This window comes from Solanum dulcamara, chromosome 10, assembly GCF_947179165.1.
Source record: "Solanum dulcamara chromosome 10, daSolDulc1.2, whole genome shotgun sequence".
NCBI lineage: Eukaryota > Viridiplantae > Streptophyta > Magnoliopsida > Solanales > Solanaceae > Solanum > Solanum dulcamara.
This window is the reverse complement of record NC_077246.1, coordinates 8,150,890-8,161,393: the sequence shown is the minus strand read 5'-3', so window position 1 is coordinate 8,161,393 and position 10,504 is coordinate 8,150,890. Positions and strand designations below refer to the sequence as shown.

Below are 10,504 nucleotides of genomic sequence, written 5' to 3'. Positions count from 1 at the left end.
AATAACGATCCAAAAAAAATCCATGTGAGATTTCATCTTTTCTAGTCAAGGAGAACCGATGGACGTCGAGTATTCTTTTTAATTTTTTTTTGTAGTAGTAGAATGTACAATTTTGTTTTTTACCAATTGTAAATATTTTACATGTAACTGCTGATTTAAGTATCCCGATACATTATATTTAATGTATCAGAATCAGTAATGAACTAAAATGTTCTAATCTTGACGCATATCAACTAAAAAGATTTGTATGTTTATCTCATGTGTCAAACTCAAATATAAAATAAAAGTAGATGTAATTATATGATTCAAATAAAATGTATACCGGGATACCACAAACATCATATCTCTTTAGGAATGAAATTATAAGTCTTTCTGTTGTGGCCTTCGTGGTCACAACATCCACAAGAATTTGTTCTACTTATTATCTTCTCACTAGCAAACTTTTTTCTTCCTTTCTTTAGTCTTTCTGGCATCCTTTTGTATATTGGTGGAAAGACAAATTCTTCCAAAATTTCCTTCAGAGCAGACCAGTCTTTCTTATCTGGCATTGGAACTATTGGTAATTCATAAGTTTTTGCCAACGCCTCTGGCTTGTAGTAATCAGCACAGTATGGGTGCAGGTGAGTAATGATCTTGCTCCTCAACACTGCAATTGCATATGGACATGGTATCTCGTCTAGTTGAAATCTGCCACAATTACATGTTTTTCTTTCAAGACACACAATATATCTTATACCTAATTCATAAATAGAATAAAGATAGTCTGATGAAGCAACAACCTGCAGGAAATAAATTTCAAATATATGTATTAGTACTTATGCATCACATACACAACTATGTATCAGAAATGATGTCAAAGGGTAATAATTATCACAAGATATACATAACTGATAAAGCAACAAACTGCAGAAAATAAACTTCACATATATATATATCAGAATTCATGTATCAAATACAGATCTGATATATCAGAACAGATGTATCTGTATATAATCATCACAGGACATACTTGAATGATGAAGCAACAAACTGCAGGAATCAAGTTTCACATATATGTATCATTACTTATGTATCAACTACATATTTGATGTATCAGAATTGATGTATCAATGTATAATTAGCATAGGTTATACCTAAATGATGAAGCAACAAACTGTAATAAATAAACTTCACATATATGTATTAGTACTTATGTATCAAGTACACAACTAATGTATCTATACTTATGTATCAGTATATATTTAGAACATGTTATACATAACTGATTAATCAACAACCTGCAGGAAAAACTTCACATATATGTATCAGAACTTATGTATCAACTGTAGAGCTTATGTATTATAATTGATGTTTTATTATTTAATTAGCACATGTTATACCTAACTGATGAATCAACAACCAGCAGGAAATAAATTTCACATATATGTATCAGAAAGTATGTATCAATTACAGAACTGATGTATCAGTATTTAATTAGCACAGGTTATACCTAACTAATGTATCAAAAAACTACAGGAAATAAACTTCACACATATGATGTATCAGAATTTATGTATCAGTCTTTAATTAGCATAGTTTATACATAACTGATGTATCAAAAACCTGCAGGAAATAAACTTCACACATATGTATCACAACTAATGTATCAACAACAGAACTGAGTATAAGAAATGATGTACCAGTATATAATTAGCACAGGTTATACCTAACTAATGTATCAAATAACTATGTATCAAGTACTTATCTACTTAAAAATAACTGTCGTGTACCTTCATTCTTGAACACTTGATCGTGTTTAAAATTAGGATATCTTCGAATTTTCTACCCAAAGTATGTTTTGTATAAGATGCTATTTCTCTATTTTTGCAGTTCCAAGCACCAAATAACATTCTCGTTTTCTCCAAAAAGTCAATTATAGGCAGCTCTCGTGCTTCAACAAGACATCCATTGATACATTTTGCGATGTTAGAAGTCATCATTCTATCCCTGTTGACAGTGGCATGAACCCTTGACTACTTTTCGTATCCTGCATTTTTTAAATATTGTGCCACCCGTTGATCAATTCTTTCAACTTTGGCCATTAATTTATCAACTTCATCTTTTCGGTATGCCTTGGCCATTGAATAGAAGAGGTCACTTAGTACAACTTTGCTCCTTCTGTATTTAGTACACACATTTTTTCATATATGCCATATGCATGCAAAATGAGGGACATTAGGAAATACCATGCTTACACTCTTGATTATGCTTTCATTCCTATCTGATATAATACACATATTGTCCCTCTCACCAAATGCATTTTTAAACTTCTGAAAAAACTACGTCCATGATGCATCATTTTCTGTATCAAAACACCATACGCCAACGGCAATATGCAACCTAAAACATCAATAATAGCGATATAATAGTTATTAGAATTCATCAGATTCACAACAAACGTGACAAATGAAATGACACACTCTTATTCAATAAGCAACAGTATCAAAAAGTAATACCTGCCCCATCAAGTGTGCTAGTTGATACAAACGTCCCTTTATAAGGTCCATCAAGGTGCGTACCATCAATAACAACTACTGGTCGATAAAACTGAAACCCCCTCATCAAGGGCCTTAACGCTATGAACAGATACATGAACTCATCAGTTTGTGACTTGTGCATACTTATGTATAAATTTGGATATACGATTTTTAGCATATGTATGTATACAAGTAGCTGTCTATATCCATCAGCAGGTTTTCCCCTTAACATCTCCAAAGCATGCTCTTTTAAACACCATGCCTGTTGATAGGTAATATCAATTCCATACGCTGATTTAATATCCTCTCGCATATCATTAGGGGTGAGAATTCTCTTATGATTAACCAATTTAGGTGGTGTGAAAGCACTAACAAAAGCCTTTGTAGCATGAACTTTGTTGAAAATCCTATCTCTCAGTGCACATGAATGTTCACTATTGAAATATCTAACTTTGAATATATCGGATTTTTTCCAATATGAAGCTTTCATTCTCCAACAACAGTCGTCTGAACAGCATACTAACATATAACTGTATTTTTATAAAAAAATGACATGTATCATACCAACATTTTTTCATATGTAATCTCACCAAACAAAGGGACATTCTGATAGGAAGTGTTTCAACGCATGTACTTTATACATGCTTCTTAGTATGTATCATGAACAAAAAACAAGCATGCATCTGCTATACAGATTCATATGAATCTGATACATACTGACAACAATATTTTTTAAAAGTATAACTACGATCATTTTTTACCTGAGTTACAGAAATAGAGATTTGATGTATCATGATAGGAAAAAACAATTTTTTTCCTAAGCATGTATCAGATACACACATTCATATGTATCTGATACATACTGTTTGATAATATCCAAAACCAAAATTTCCAAATGCAGACTATGCACATAGCTTTTACTGTCGAATCTTTTAACCTTGAAATTAAATTCATTATTGATTTTGTATTTGGTCATTACGTCAACTAGAGTTGCTTTGTCCTTATAGAATTGATTCTCCTTCACTTTCGCACCATTTGTATCAGTGATGTAGTTCGTCAAATCCAATTATGGTATATAACAATCTGCAGCATTACCAGATTCTTCTAAACCAAAAAATTGGGACTCATTCGCGTTTGATTCGGCACAAACGATTGCTCCAGATGTACTTTGAAATGATTTTATCTCACATCTCTCTTTATCAGAGCTTGATATGCATAGGGGATAATTTACGAATCCAGGCTCTTTCTTCTTCAACTCTATGTAAAGATTAACACCCATATCATTACGAATATATATTGGTGATGAGTTACCTTCAACGATGTATCAGATTTCAATATTTTTCACTGATTCATCTATACTCAATTCAGCAGCGATTGCTGCTTTTAGATTTGAGTAAGATACATTATCACCGACAACGATTCCATCACTTTTGTATTGTTCATATCTAACATCGGATTGCCAAACTCCAGAATATCTCAGTAGTATCGGGATATTCATATCGATTAATTGATGAAACTCGAAGTTTGGTTTGAATTGATGCTCTTTTTTTTCTTGGAGTCGATGCTCTGTTTTTTGGCTTGAATCTTCATGTACATAACTGTTGCCTTTTTAACCAATTAATCTCATTAATTAGATTAGTAATTGATTTAAAGAGTCAATCATACCTTATCTCAATCTACTATTCATAAATAGCTGATGTGCATTAACTATTCTACAGCTAAATTGATTTATCAGATACATAACTAATGTATCAGCAAAACTGAAAAAAGGGAAAATCGGGTAATTTTGATACGATGAGGTATGTATAGTAATTAGACTTTTCCATTATGGTATTTAGGTAAAGTTTATTAATATTTAATAGCAAGGATAAAATAGACACTTCATGATAAAATATTTATTGATTTTATAAACTGGATAAATATTACTGAGCATTTCAAAATAATATAGTGGACAAATAAAAATAGACGGAAGTATGCAAAGTCAAGTAAATAATTGAGTTTTTTTTACTGTGTTGGTTTGGGGGGGGGGACCTTATAAAGCTATACAAGTTTTGGCCAAATGGGCACATTAATTGGTGAAAGAGATATATCAAATTAAATGGAAACATGAGTGTGTGATGTGTCATATGTCTATACTTGAAGGGCCATTTATTATATTTTAGAATTGAAAATGACTCTACAATCTACTTATCGGTATATATTTGACCTCTTCATGCCGCCTTCTTTTTTTTTTTCCGTTTAATTTAATCCTATCTTGATTAATTTGAATTCATATCAAATAAATAAGTCTATATTGAATGAGTAAAACATTCTTTATTGAATTTTTTTTATTTTTAGAATTTAATTTTGAAATCTCAAATATAAGGGCGGTAAAGATGATAAATAAACGAATTACATAAACACAATTCGAAATCTAACATGTCCCTAATTAATGCATTTAAAACACAGATTGTATTATTAATGAGCAAGTTGAATTGAATATGAATTGATCTATAATGTGTATATCCTAGAATGAGTTGACTAAAACATTTACAAATACATAGTGCTCTACAATAGTCCAAATTACAATAACAATAACATATGCAGTGTAATTTTATAAATAATGTTCAAAGAGAATAATGTATATAGAACCTTATTTCTACCTTGAGAAGACAAAACGTCTATTCCGAATAGATCCTCGACTCAAATAAAATATATTATAAAATTATAAAGAAAATATAATAGTATACTGGAGAAATACTAAAAACAATAGAGAAAAGAACTACAATAACAATAAATAATATGATAATCAAAACTAAAAAAATATTATATAAATATATTTATATTAGATATGTATATTAAAAAATTAATAAATACATGACACATATCGTAAAATAACCTTGCTACTATGATAACATTTAAATATCATTGTAAAATTATAGAATAGTATTTTCCACAGTATGTGTGTGGCCATTAATCATGACACTTGTTAAGATTAAAAAGGTATCTCCAAAAAGGAAAAAAAGTGAAGAAAAGATGCTCGAGGAATAAAGCACCACCAAAATCTATTATTATTACTACTACTCTATGGTTGAAATAATAGCAGCACTTTATATTCTTGTTAACAGAGAAATATTTAGAATATTATTGCAATTTAATGTTACAATTTTTTTTATTTATCTTATATTTTACATCATCAATCAATGTTATTTTTGGTGCACTAAAATGTAAGGTAGAAAATTCGAAGATATCCTAGCTTCAAACACGATCAAGTGTTCGAGAATGAAGGTACACAACAGTTATTTTTAGTAAACTTTACCTAAATCTCATAATAGAAAAGTCTAATTACTATACATCCCTCATCGTACCAAAATTATCCGATTTCTCCTTTTTTTCAGTTTTGCTGATACATTAGTTATGTATCTGATACATCAATTTAGCTGTAGAATAATTAATGAAGATCATGTATTTATGGATAGTATCTTAATATAAGGTATGATTTATTCTTTAAATCAATTACTGATCTAATTAATGAGATTAATTTGGTTAAAAAAGATAACGGTTGTGTACATGAAGATTCAAGCCTAAAAACAGAGCATAAATTCAAACCAAAGTCGATTTCAATTTTTTTTCAGTTTTGCTGATACATATGTTATATATCTGATACATCAACTTTAGTTGTAGAATAGTTAATGCACATAAGTTATTTATGGATAGTTGATTGAGATAATGTATGATTGATACTTTAAATGAATTACTGATCTAATTAATGAGATTAATTGGTTTAAAAAAGCAAAAGTTATTTACATGAAGATTCAAGCCAAAAAACAGAGCATCGTCTCCAATTAAAAAAATAGAGCATAAATTCAAACCAAAGTTGATTTCAATTTTTTTTTCCAGTTTTGCTGATACATAAGTTATGTATCTGATACATCAACTTTAGCTGTAGAATAGTTAATGCACATTAACTATTTATGGATAGTAGATTGAGATAATGTATGATTGGCTCTTTAAATCAATTACTGATCTAATTAATGAGATTAATTGGTTAAAAAAGACAACAATTATGTACATAAAGTTTCAAGCCAAAAAACAGAGGATCGACTCCAAGAAAAAAAAAGAGCATCAATTCAAACCAAACTTCGAGTTTCATTAATTAATCGATATGAATATCCCGATACTACTGAGACATTCTGGAGTTTTGCAATCCGATGTTAGTTATGAACAATACAAAAGTGATTAAATCGTTGTCGGTGACAATGTATCTTTAGCGCATGTCAAGACCTGAACCATTCTTCATAGGCGTATAGGCTTGAACCCGATGACTTCTAATTTCATATATGAGTTAGGATCAATTCCTAAGTATTTTAAGTGTGCTTGATGTGTTTAGGGGTCATAAGGGATCTCTAACACCAAGCCAAGTTCAAAGAATTCCCATCGACTAAGTTTCCGAATGAGTTCGTATAATAGTTAACTTCAAATGACTATATCTCCTAAAATATGATGAATTGGGGGTCACATAACCTACCAAATTAAAGGTCTTTGAGTCTTCTTTCCAACGCCACCAAGATTGCAATTTTTGGAGTTCAGAGTCAAAAGTTATGACCAGTTTACTACATACTAGTACTACAGGGATTTCAGGCTTGGCGACCACTACAGGATTTTAGGGCCTGGCGCTGCAGTGGCGCGATACGCCACTATAGCGCCAGAAAACAGCCTCAGTAGTTTAGTCCCTGGCGCAATGCGCCACTATAAGGCCTGCACGGTTTATCAAGCCTATTTCCCAGAACCAGGAAAACTTGGGCTTGGCGCTGTAAGGGCGCGACGCGCCACTATCGCGCCATAAAACAGCCTCAGTAGTTTGGTCTCTGGCGCGATGTGCCACTATTAGGTTGCAGGGTTTTTAAGCCCATTTTTGCTTGGTGCTGCAGTGGCGCGACGCGCCACTATAGCGCCAACAGAGTTTTAGCCCATTTTCCTGATTTTAAGGGCATTTTAGTCTTATCTTATGTTACAACCAAAAGTGAGGTCGTTTTGTTGGTGTATTTCACCTATGGAAGAGGCCTCTAAGTCTCTTTCACTCTTTTCACTCTCACTCACACTCTAAGAACAAAAATCCCTAACCTCCCAAGTGCTCTCAAAGTCTCCTTCTTCCTCCATCTCCAAGAAGATCAAGTTTCCATTTCCTTTCAAGTTTTTCACTCAAGAGTTGACTCCTTAAGGTATGTGAGCTTCCATCCATGGGCCCTTCCACCCATGGAGTCCAAAAGTTCTTTTCAAAATTTATATTGAAATTTTAAGGGTGAATCTTCACGGGCTTTTATATGATGACTTTAAATGCATAGATTATGGTGTATTTTGAGTTTATTTACCTATATTGATGTATTTTGACTCTCAATTGCATGAATTGAATGATTTGCTAATGTGCCTCTATGAAGGCTTGAAGGAGGGTTTTAACTATGAATGGTGGATTATTTTGAGATGTTTTAAATTGATGCATTTCATCACTCTCTTGCTTGCAATAATTCTTCAAAATACATTTAAAGGTTTTATGAAGAAAATCTACCTAGTTTTTCTCATGATTAAAGTAAAGTGAAATGAAGTTGAATTGAAAGTTTATGAAGCAAATGCCCATGATTAAGGGAGTCTTGAGAAATGATTGAATGATGATGAAAGGGCTTTTAGCCAAAGAAGGGATTCAACGTGAAAGGATAATTCTCACATAGTTGAATCAAATGAAATATTTAATGAGCTATTCCACCGAAAATGATTTGATGTCTAAAGTTATACAATGCTTATGTTATTATGATATTTAAATGTAATTCTGTGGGATTGACCTAGCACCGAATGTAGCATGTAGATGGGGACTCGACCTAAGGGGTCCTTAAGTAAAATCTCATGATGCATTAACTATGCGCCAACATAGGAGCCCTTGTAGGCTATTTAGGCTAGTGGATCCACAATTAGCCAATAAAGTTAAAGTTATAGAACGTTAAAGTTGACGGAGTCCTACCCGGCAAGTAGACTCCCCGTGCCAGCGTAGGTGGTTATGTTGAATTCCATGTAATAGCTCTCATGGTCTTAAATGTCGGTTAAGGTCACTTCCCCACAAAAATAAATATTTTAAAGTTTCATATGATGATGCCTACTGCACACATTCACTTATGCATATTGCTTACTCATGTCTTTCTTATGTTCTTCATTTCAAAGCATACTCGCATACTTAGTACATTCAAAGTACTAGCGCATACTTTTGCTTACATGATATCACCATGTAGGAACCGACGTCTCTCCTCGATCTCCTCAACGTGGCTAACTCGTATTAGTTTGAATATTGCTTGTGGTGAGTTCCCATGTTTCGGGAACAACATCCTTTTTATTCTAAGCTTTTGTTATGTAGAATAGTAAGACTTTTATTAAAGCATTTCATGATACTTATATTGAGGGTGAGCTAGGGACATGTCTTAGTCCCCGCCAAGTCTATTAGTAGAGGTATGTTTGGAGATAAATGGAAAAATGCTTTTATTTCCGCTTATTATTGTTTACCATTATCAATGAAATGCTTAATGAATGCTAGTAGGCTTGAGTGAGGTACCTTCGGGTGTCTCATTCGCCGTGTCACGTCTAGGCCCTAGGCTTGGGTCATGACAATATCTTACTCAAATCTAAAAGCAGCAATTGCTGCTGAATTGAGTGTAGATAAATCAGTGAAAAATATTGACATCCGATACATCGTTTAAGGTAACTCGTCGCCAATATATATTCGTAATGATATGGGTGTTAATATTTACATAGATTTGAAGAAGAAAGAGTCTGGATTCGTAAATTATCCCCTATGCATATCAAGCTCTGATAAAAAGAGATGTGAGATAAAATCATTCGACAGTACATCTGGAACAATCGTTTGTACCGAATCAAACGCGAATGAGTCTCAAATTTTTGGTTTAGAAGAATCTGGTAATGCTGCAGATTGTTATATACCAGAATTGGATTTGACGAACTACATCACTAATACAAATGGTGCGAAAGTGAAGGAGAATCAATTCTATAAGGACAAAGCAACTCTAGTTGACGTAATGGCCAAATACAAAATCAATAATGAATTTAATTTCAAGGTTAGAAGATCCGACAGTAAAAGGTATGCGCATAGTCTGCATTTGGAAATTTTGGTTTTGGATATTATCAAACAGTATGTATAAGATACATATGAATGTGTGTATCTGATACATGCTTAGGAAAAAAATTATTTTTTCCTATCATGATACATCAAATCTCTATTTCTGTAACTCAGGTAAAAAATGATCGTAGTTATACTTTTAAAAAATATTGCTGTCAGTATGTATCAGATTCATATGAATCTGTATATCAGATGCATGCTTGTTTTTTGTTCATGATACATACTAAGAAGCATGTATAAAGTACATGCGTTAAAACACTTCCTATCAGAATGTCCCTTTGTTTGGTGAGATTACATATGAAAAAATGTTGGTATGATACATGTCATTTTTCTATATAAAAATACAGTTATGTGTTAGTATGCTTTTCAGACAACTGTTGTTGATGAATGAAAGCTTCATGTTGGAAAAAATCCGATATATTCAAAGTTAGATATTTCAATAGTGAACATTCATGTGCACTGAGAGATAGAATTTTCAACAAAGTTCATGCTACAAAGGCTTTTGTTAGTGCTTTCACAACACCTAAATTGGTTAATCATAAGAGAATTCTCACCCTTAATGATATACAAAAGGATATTAAATCAACGTATGGAATTGATATTACCTATCAACAGGCATGACGTTCAAAAGAGCATGCTTTGAAGATGTTAAGGGAAAAACCTGCTGATGGATATAGAATATTTCGAGCACTGGAAGAGCTCAAAACAACCCCACCAATTTCAAGCCCTAGAATAGTCAAAAATACAAGGAACAACGAAATTATGCGAAATTTACAAGGCTTTTAGGATGAGAAAGGATCCCAAAATGTCCCCACAAGAATCTTCAACTCAC

General features: G+C 32.4%; 1 pseudogene; it reads right to left on the bottom strand.

Moving 5' to 3' along the window:
- Nucleotides 1–338: 338 nt before the first annotated feature.
- LOC129905009 (uncharacterized) lies at nt 339–4,014 on the bottom strand (annotated as a pseudogene).
- Between the last annotated feature and the right edge of the window lie 6,490 nt (nt 4,015–10,504).